Source organism: Notamacropus eugenii, chromosome 5, assembly GCF_028372415.1.
Source record: "Notamacropus eugenii isolate mMacEug1 chromosome 5, mMacEug1.pri_v2, whole genome shotgun sequence".
In the NCBI taxonomy this organism is placed as follows: Eukaryota; Metazoa; Chordata; class Mammalia; order Diprotodontia; family Macropodidae; genus Notamacropus; species Notamacropus eugenii.
This window is the reverse complement of record NC_092876.1, coordinates 242,367,740-242,377,493: the sequence shown is the minus strand read 5'-3', so window position 1 is coordinate 242,377,493 and position 9,754 is coordinate 242,367,740. Positions and strand designations below refer to the sequence as shown.

The 9,754-nt window shown below is 38.4% G+C and overlaps 1 long non-coding RNA gene across 1 annotated transcript; it reads right to left on the bottom strand.

Moving 5' to 3' along the window:
- Window positions 1-333: 333 nt before the first annotated feature.
- Window positions 334-8,445, bottom strand: LOC140505936 (uncharacterized). Its single transcript, XR_011967710.1, has 3 exons — window positions 8,396-8,445; window positions 7,627-7,704; window positions 334-650 (listed from the first exon to the last, which is right to left on the bottom strand). It is a non-coding gene; the product is annotated as an uncharacterized lncRNA (long non-coding RNA).
- Between the last annotated feature and the right edge of the window lie 1,309 nt (window positions 8,446-9,754).

The window sequence follows — 9,754 nt, the reverse complement described above, 5'->3', positions numbered from 1 at the left end:
CTTTTTTTTTTATCTTAGTACAGAAGAAAATTGGGGCCTCATGTATAAATAGTATTGCAGTTTAATCTGTGAAAATTCTGTAACATCTTAACCATTTGAACACTTCCATCTGCATCTTTCAGCAAAAACTACATTAAAACTAAGTTGTCCATAAATTTGTCCAGAATTTCATTACAGATCTAAGCTGAGGGAAAAATTTATCAGAAAAAAAGGAAAATTTGGAAAATGCATGTATTTTTAAAAAGGTAAACTATGGTTAAATCTCAAAAGTTTACCAAAAGTCACAAGCCTACTGGATGCAGTTTGACACTGATATTTTAATGTCCAAAAGACTTGACTTGAATTAGTCGATTTTTGCCTTATAATGGGAATTTGATGATAGCAAATGTTTTCTGATTCCACATTCCTTTTTTAGCTTCTTCAGCAGCTTAATACATAGGAGATGGTAAATGGAAAGCATAAACATTTGGGCCAAATTAATTTTAAAATGCCTTTATTGTGTAGACTCTTCATGAGATTTGGCCACTTACATCACATCTGGATTTCACCCAAATTCATCAGCATCACGTAAAAGAAAGTCAGCATCAGGTTGATGAGGTACTAGAATGTAGCCAGTCATCCATAGTGATGTGGCAGAGGAAACAGGCTTCCTGTTAAGGAATATCACACAAATGTATCAAATATGTGACATTTTAATATGTTCATTTCTGGGTTCATTTTTTGGAAGGACAGTGGCAGACTGAAGCAAATCCAAAGGAAGCAGCTGCTTAGCCTACTGTCCCAGGTGGTACTTAATTCCCCAGCACAAGAGGTCTCCAAGTCAAAGCTGAATTAACATTTGTCAGAATGTAGTAAGGATTTGTGTTTCAGGTAGAAATTTGAGCCAGATCTTTGAGGTCCCTTCCAACTCTGATCACATTATTATTTTGTGATGAAGTAATTGGCTAGCCAGACTGAAGGAGAATATCTATTTTACCTTCAACAGACTCATTCTTTTCCAAAATACACATAAAAAAAAAAGAAACATTTAGATGGTCACACAGCTGAATAGCTGTGCACAGGTAGCTGATCTGTGCACAAGCAGAAGCAAATTTTAAGCAGGGGTTACTTAATACATCATTGATGGCTTGTGGCAGGAGGGATCAGTGTTAATATTTTTATAAATGGTCTCTGACAAAACAACATGCTCACATCTTTAGCAGAAAGGGTTTGGTCAGCTCCTCAGAATAGAATAAGAATTTAAACTAGATAAGAGGATGAAAGCTAATGGGATGAAAGTGAATACACTACTTCAGTAGAGTCCAATACAGAGTAATGTCCTTAGGGAGGGATAGACTTGTATAGGTATTACTATGTACAAGTTCATTGTAGTTATGAAACTGGATGAGTCAGCAATACTGATCTATTAAGCTGGGGAAAGATTGGGAAACATGATCTTCTTAGATATATGCTAGTAAGACACTAAGAAAAGCAGTATACTCAATCGGAGAATACTTGGAGAAATTTAAAAGAAAGCCAAAAATATGGAATATAGGCCTATTGAGTTCAAAATAAATTATTTACCATCACATTTAATATGAGGTCACTTGGTCACTTGTCTTCCAAACAGTAGCATTTAGACTAATATGGAGATGAAGAAGGCTTCCTAGGGATATTCCTTAGGAATCATCAGGAACTGATTCTAGGTTTTAATACATCTCATTGTCAGAAAATTCCTCCTTAGATCTAATCTAGTTCCATGACAAGGACATTTTTCCTCTCAAGAGATGATAAACAGATAACTGCCCATCTCATCTCTTACTGCCCACAATGTACTCTGTGCGCCAGCCAAACAGCACTACCCTTGACTCCATGCCTTTGCTTATGTGATTCCTGCTCTTGGAATGCCCTTCTCAACTCTGCTTTCAAATTCCAAAAGCCCAATTCAAATGTCAATTCTTACATGAAACTTTCCCCAGCCTTGCAGTTGCCATTACCCTTCCATCTTCCTCCACCTCTCCCCACCTCCCACAAAATACTTTTGCATTACAATTCTCTGATGCACTCATGTGATATTGCATGTAATAGTTGTCTGTTTCCCATCCTACTAGACTGTGAGCTCCAACGTGAGGGCAGGGACCTTGTCTGATCTAAACTTTGTACTCCTTTCGTACCCAAAATGGTAGGATCTTAATAAATGTTTCTTGACTATTCTAAATCCTCAAGTTCCTTAGAGTCTATGATTAAAATCGGGCACTCTGCTTTTTGTGTTTGTGAAGTAGGAGTAATATAGGTACTTTAATACTATATTCATTTTAATAGTATTTTTCTTTGGAATTGAAGGTAAAGGAAAATGTTTCCCAGCTTTATTTTTTCCCTTATGAATATGAGGCAAAATGATGCACTGGAAAGAACATACTTAAAATAAAAAGACCTAGATTTGAACCTGGTTTCTGTCACTATGAACTTGGGGAAGTCATTTCTTCTGAGTCCCAGTTTACTCACTGTGAAATGAAGGAATTGATTTATGGTCCCTGAAGTCCCTCTCAACTCTTAAGAGTCAGTCTGTTTCTCAGCTGAATTTTTATGTGAATCTCTAAGCTAAAAACATTTTTTCATAATTTGCAACTGGTGTGCATTTAGTAAAGGTAGGAATGGGGTTAAAAAATATCCTTTTTCTTGGTCATTATGAAACAGAAAACTAAGAAATGAATAGTCAACTTATATCCAATTAATGTCCTTAGAAAACATTTTTGTGGATCTTGTCATTTTCTAAATTGCTTTGCTGGATAGAATTTAATAATTATATTGCCACTAATTAAATGAGATCAATAAATTATCTTGCCAGAGGTACACTTTAGTCATCATTGCATTGAAGTTCCCTACTGGTATTTTAATAGGAAAAATGGGCATGGTATGGACCAATTTTGTGGTTCACATTTCAATAACAGGATGGGTGGGGTTAGGGTAGAAATGGCTTTACTCATAGTTGGAGAAGGCAGCTGGTATGATTTGAGTGATGTCAAAAAAGCCTGCCTACCCAAAATATCATCCAGACCAGCCATTAGGTCTGAAATTTCCAACCTTCTGTCACTTCTTAAGAATTAAGGCATTGCTATCCCAGCCTGGCACCATATTAGTTAGCTGACACTTAAATAGCAGTAACCTAACCTGACCAGCTCATTTCTACCTATTGTCATTTAGCCCAGAATGATATATTTTGATGGGGAAAGGAGGTGAGTGTGAAGTTGGGGTCAAGCACTAACTATAAGACAGTACTCCTAGCTTCACCTGAGGACACTGATTTCCTGGAAGATGAGAGAGACATGTCTTTAAAAGATCAAAGGAATGTTAAGGAAAAAATGGAGACAGAAATGTCACATGCTTCACAATACTGTCTATGAGTAAGACTGAAGGTAAATGCATTTTTGTTATAAATTTCACTCTTGAGAATACTCTCTTCTTTCACTGCCCCACCCAGCTCCAGTTGTTGAAATCATTCTAGTAACTCTCTCCAACTGTGCTCTAGCTTTCCCACCTGCTCAGTTACTTAGCACTTTTAAGCATATCACTATAAAACTGCAACCAAATTCTATGTATGTTTCTAACACTTGTGTTCATGGATATTTATATTCATTTCATCCCCTCTCTCTTTTCTTCTAGTCCTTGAAACATGAGATTTGTAAGAATTCTTTCACGACCAGAAAAAGTTGATTTCCTCCTGTTCAGTGGATGAGGAAACTCCTGTGTCATCAGGTTCTAAGACTTTAAAGGCTAGAGTTGGTTAAAATAAAGTTAGGAATATCTAAAGTAGAGAAGTTCTACTGTACCATGAATTAGGAGATGTAGCCTTAGTGTCATCGCCAAGGCTTTAGAATTGTCAAAACTGAGGAACTAAAATTCCCCATGTTGTGCTTGGGGGAGGGTGGTGACAACTGTATAAAAGGACTAAGAATCCAGAGAGTCTGAGCATTTCAAGAGCCATTTCAAATTAATAATACTCTATGCTAGCACATGGAGGAGTCAAAATGCCACCTCACACTAAAAGCCTGATGCATCGGGAAGCTGTTTTTCTATTCTGCAAGAAGTCACCTCATCAACTTCATTTCATGAATGTGGAGAACTCAGAGAAAGGTTCCTTGTTCCTTTAGTTAGACCTAGAATCCAGAGAAGAGGCATGGATAGGCATTCCAGTGATGAAAGGGAGAAGGCATCGAATAGAAAAGTAGCTGGGACCAAGTGGAAAAGGAGTGAGCAATCAGGAAGAAAGCTATCTTTGCAAGCATTGTTTATTTTTAAACTTGTATTTTTCTGGAATGAGACGATCAGGGAAATTACCTGATGAATTTTAGAAAACAGCATTTCTAATGGCACATTGGCTTTTGTTTCAATCTACTGAGGAAGATTTGATTAGCTTAGGTTATTGTGAGTGGTGGATAGTCCTTTGTGCTGGGCTCAGGAAAAAGGATCAGCTGCTGAACCCAAGATGAGACCTCTCTGTGGCAGATCAATGTAGCATGGGGGAATCTCTCTACCAAGTTTGACTTCCCTTTGGTATATATGTCTACACGTCAACAGATCTTTGATTTCATCAATGTAGGTACTCCCACAATGGTGCATATCAAAATCTACCATGTATGATTCTCATCTTTGTCTTTCCATAAGTCTGCAACAGGGGGGTACATCCAACATGGTAGGTAGGAACCTTCCTATGGAGCTTTTCATATTGCATCTATATCAAAGGGACATGTGTCATAGCTCAGTCTCTCTATGAGACTGAGTCACTTCATTTTTCCTGGATTCTCATTTTTTGATGACATACTTTATAACAATCCTACATAATTGTTCCTGATGTAATACAGCCTATTCATGCCTATCATGTACCTCTCTCCATTTGTCCTTTGTATTTAATTTCAAATCTTTAGAGGCTGTGATAGTCTACGCTTTGTATCCATACATTACCACCAGATAATGATGTAGTCCGTGAGTCAAGTCAATAAACTTTCATTCTATAAACATTTCTTAAGTACTTACCATATGTTAGGCACTGTGCTAAGTGATAGGGATACAAAGGAAGGCAAAAACCAGTCCCTGCTCTCAATGAACTCACAGTCCAACAGGGGAGATGCTGTGTGAATAGCTATGTATAAACAAGCTATATATAGGACAAATTGCCAATAATCAAAAGAGGGAGGACTCTAGTATTAAGGGGGATTAGGAAAGATTTTCTGTAGAAGGTGAAATTTGAGCTAGGAAGGAAACCAAGAAGGCAGAATAGAATGGTAGACTTAAAGCTAGGAAGACCCGAGTTCAAGTCCTGTTGTTTTAGATGTTTACCAGCTATGTGGCCCTGGCTAAGTCACTTGAACTGTTTTAGCCTAAATTTTCTCATTTGTAAAATGGGGATAGTATTAATAGCACCTACTTCACATTAATAAACGTAAAGTGCTTTGTAAACCTTAAATTTATAGACAGAAAGATAAACACACAAACATATATATATATCACCTTTACATATAAAAACTATATGCATTTATATGAACCTTAAAGAGCTATATAAATCTTAGCAATTATTATTACCAGACAACTACTATTGTTTGCTTTAACTATTTTCAGAAGAAAAACAAGTGGATGAAAAATCCATATGCTAACATGGAGCTAAAATACAGCTTAACTATTATGACATATATTTTGGATGCTATGAATGTAAAAGATGGATTAAAAAATTGAGTTGAAGGAGTGTGATATGTATTGCCTTTTTGAAAATGCACTTCCTTTTAGGACTCCCAGTTTCTCTCTGAAATAAAAACTCATCTTTTAACACTTTAAACACCCTACGTGATTCATTTTTTTTTGTTGTTGAATACTAGAAGTCCCATGAGGATGATAACTAACATTTATATACTGCTTATTATGTGCCAGGCACTGAGCTAAGCATTTGCAATTATATCTCTTTGATCTTCACAACAAATCTTCTATGTGGCTTTTAAAGACCTTCATAACCTGATTTCTTTCTGCCTTTCTAGTGTTCTTACAACTTACTCTGGGGCATCTAGGTGGTGCAGTGGATAGAGCACCAGTGCAGGAGTCTGAGTTCAAATCTCAGCTCAGACACTTGATACTCACTAGATGTGTGACCTTGGGCAAGTCACTTAACCCCAATTGCCTCATCCTGGGTCATCTCCAGTCATCCTGATGAATATCTGGTGACTGGATTCAGATGGCTCTGGAGGAGAAGTGAGGCTGGTGACCTGCACAGCCTTCCCTCACTCAGCAGTCAAATGCAAGTCATGTCATCATTTCTCTGATGGCATGGTCTTCTTCGGCAATGAAGGATGAAAACACACACAAACAACTTACTCCCGTTCAAGTACTCTATGGTGACAAAGACCTTCACATTATCCTTCACTCAAAACACTTCCACCTCTCAGTTCAGTTTTCATTGACTGCCCCCCATGCCTAGAATGCTCTCCCTCCTCACTTCTGGTCTCTTTCAAATCTCAGCTAGCATTCACCTTCTGAAGAAACCTTTCCCATGTCACCTTTAATGCTAATGACAATAGTAGGCACTTAATAAATGCTTTTTGACTACCACTGCTGTTGTTCATTTTTTCAGCCATGTCTGACTCCTCATGACCCCATTTGGGGTTTTCTTGGCAAAGTATTGGCATGGTTTACCATTTCTCTAGCTCATTTTACAGATGAGGAAACTGAGGCAAATAGGCTGAAGTGACTTGACCCAGGTCACACAGCTAGTAAATAACTGAGGCCAGATTTGAACTCAAGAAGATGAGTCTTCCTGACTCCAAGTCTGCCATTCTATCCACTGTCCCAACTAGCTACCCATACTACTTTCATTCTTATATATTCAATGTTCTGTGGACCACTGCACAGGTGGATAAATGATTGTTTTTTTTTAATTGAATGAAAGCTCATATTCTGTACCCTTTGAAGGATTCTTCAGTACAACTCTGCAGTTGACAGAACAGGGATGAAATATACACTGCCTGTTCCTACATGGTTTTAATTTCTGAAGCCCTGCCCTATCTGAATTCTCTTTGAGATGCTTGGAAGGGACAGGGGTGTGTGTGTGTGTGTTCACCCTTTGTTGCTGATGAAGACCATGCCATCAGAGAAATAATGACATGACTTGCACTTGACTTTGTTTTGAGTGAGGAAGGGCTGTGCACGTCACCAGCCTCACTTCTCTTCCAGAACCATCTGAATCCAGTGACCAGATATTCTTTAGGATGACTGGACATGACCCAGGATGAGGCAATTGGGGTAAAGTGACTTGCCCAAGGTCACATAGCTAGTGAGTTTCAAGTGTCTGAGCTGAGATTTGAACTCAGACTCCTGCACTGGTGCTCTATCCACTGCACCATCTAGCTGCCCCAAGGGACAGGGGAAGATCATCATAAATATGCAGATTCTGCTCAACCCTTCATTTCAGTATTCACCCCATATATGGAATAGGAAGGAACCTTAAATCAAATACCAAAGTTTTAGCATAGTTAAAACAGCAAGTTAAATAAAAGGGAAGATCAAGAAGTGGAATTATTCTCAGCCTCTCATACACAAATGGGTACAATTTCCTACATGTTCACATGCTGGTTAAGAAGAGAAAAGCTCCTCCATAAAACTCACAAGGTGGTGATGGTGAAGAAATTATCTGTCTTGTTGTTGTTGTTGGGTTTGTCCTTTGTTCTCGAAGAGGACCATGACCTTAGGGAGATGATAACATGATTTAGAGTTGACTTTGATTTAAGTGAGGGAGGGGCTGTGCAAGATCACTAGCCTCACTTTCTCCTCCTGAGCCATCTGGATATTCATCAGGACCAGATATTCATCAGGGTGACTGGAGATAGCCCAGGATGCAGTGGGAGACCCTGACCCTTGAAAGCTAAGGTCTTTTTTTCCGGTTCTCATTTTTGAGTGAGGTAACACCTATTCAGTAAATAGGCCTCTTTAAGAAGTGAGTCAAGGGATGACCCCTTTAATTTAAAAGGAAAAAAATCAAACTGGGAGGGAAGACCATCCTTGGATGGAAGAAAAATTCTACCATCCATTCTTTTCTTAAGCTTAATCTTGGCAGTGACTATGGAAATGTCCAGAAAGCTCTTAGAGGAAGCCGGACATAGGGATCTTTAGGATTCATGACCTGAAGAAAGTTAGAGATGCTCTTATACTCTTGATTCTTTTTGTCCTAACTCTTGCTATAGTCTTGTTTATGCCCTCTGCCTCAACCAACTTTCATGGGTGAGTTGATCTATTTTTAAAACCTTTTGCCTCAACTGCCCCCACCCCTGCCTTTTACACACTCCTCCCTATCACCACCTTGGGATACAAACACACTGAACCCTGGGAAACAGAGCCCAGGGAATAATGGCCTTCCTAGAACTTTGGGAGATATTACCTGAATGAACAGGATTTAGAAGTTCATATTCAGCTGTTACCTTTCTTCAGGACCTTAGAGAAATGATTAAATCTCAAATTCACTGAAGCTCTGAGGCTGGCTGACTGGCTTTTCCTGTCCCGTGACTGCAGGGAAATCTCAGATGTGCTTCACTTCACTCCCTAATCCCGGGCTATCTTCTTAACAACTATGACAGCAGCCTTGCTCCCTAGCTGAGCGTCTCTCCCCCTTCATGAACTGTGATCAGATCAGCTCTGTCACAAATAGGCCAGCTTTGAAAAGAAAGTGCTGAACTGAGTCCATCAATCACCAAGTCTTCGTGAATCTCTTAGAAGGTACCAGGCACTGTACTAAGCATGTACGCCAAGACAAAAGTGAGACTGTCCCTGATCTCAAGGAGTTTACATTCTACTTGGGGGAGACAACAAGCAAATAAACAGATACATCTGAGACATATGCAGAGGATAATCCCAGAGGGATGGTACTGAGGAGAGGTGGGAGGAGAGGCAGGGAAATGGTAGTCAGGCTCCAAAAAGCAATAAAGATTTTGAGGAAAAAAAATAAAAACAAATTCAAAGCTTCATTTGTAATCCTCTTTTTACTTTGAATGCTCTGTTCTACTTTGTATGTGAATATGTTCATCTTTTTAGGTTTTTACTAAGTTTTTAAAAATTTAAAAGTTCAATTAATTAATTAACTCAATCAAATTATTTATTAAAAATTAAGTTAAAATTAATTAAAATTAAAAAATCAACTCTGTGTCATTATTCTTGGAAGGGGTATGTTTATTATTAATTATTACACTATTACCAACATTATAATAATTATTAATTATTACACTATTCCTGTAATATATCCCAACCAAAGAATCCCTCTTTCGCTAAAACTCTGTTATATGGGTGACACTTTCCCTCCCTTGGTCCCACTTCTCCTCCATTAGAATGTAATCTACTGGAGGTTAAGAACTGTCTTTGCTTTTAACATTTGTTTTCCCTAATACCTTAATCACTGAATGGGTGTTGCCTGGGTCGAACTAAGACCAGTGAAAAAAGTTTAAAAAGACCAAGATCTCCCCTTGCATCCAGGGCCACGCCAGTTGCCCAGGTCTAAATCTGGCCCCTGGACTCAGATAGCTCCGGAAGAGAAAGTGAGGCTGGTGACTTTGCACAGCCCTGCCTCAGTTAAATTCAATTCACTTGCAAGTCTTGGCGTCACCTTCCTGATGTTACGGTACTCTTCTTGAATTAAGGACAAAGAACAATAACAACGGCACGTAGCGAACACTTAATATTTTTATTTATTTATTAATATATTAATTCACTCTTTTTTTTTAGTTAACTATGGGTTAAACTTTTTTTT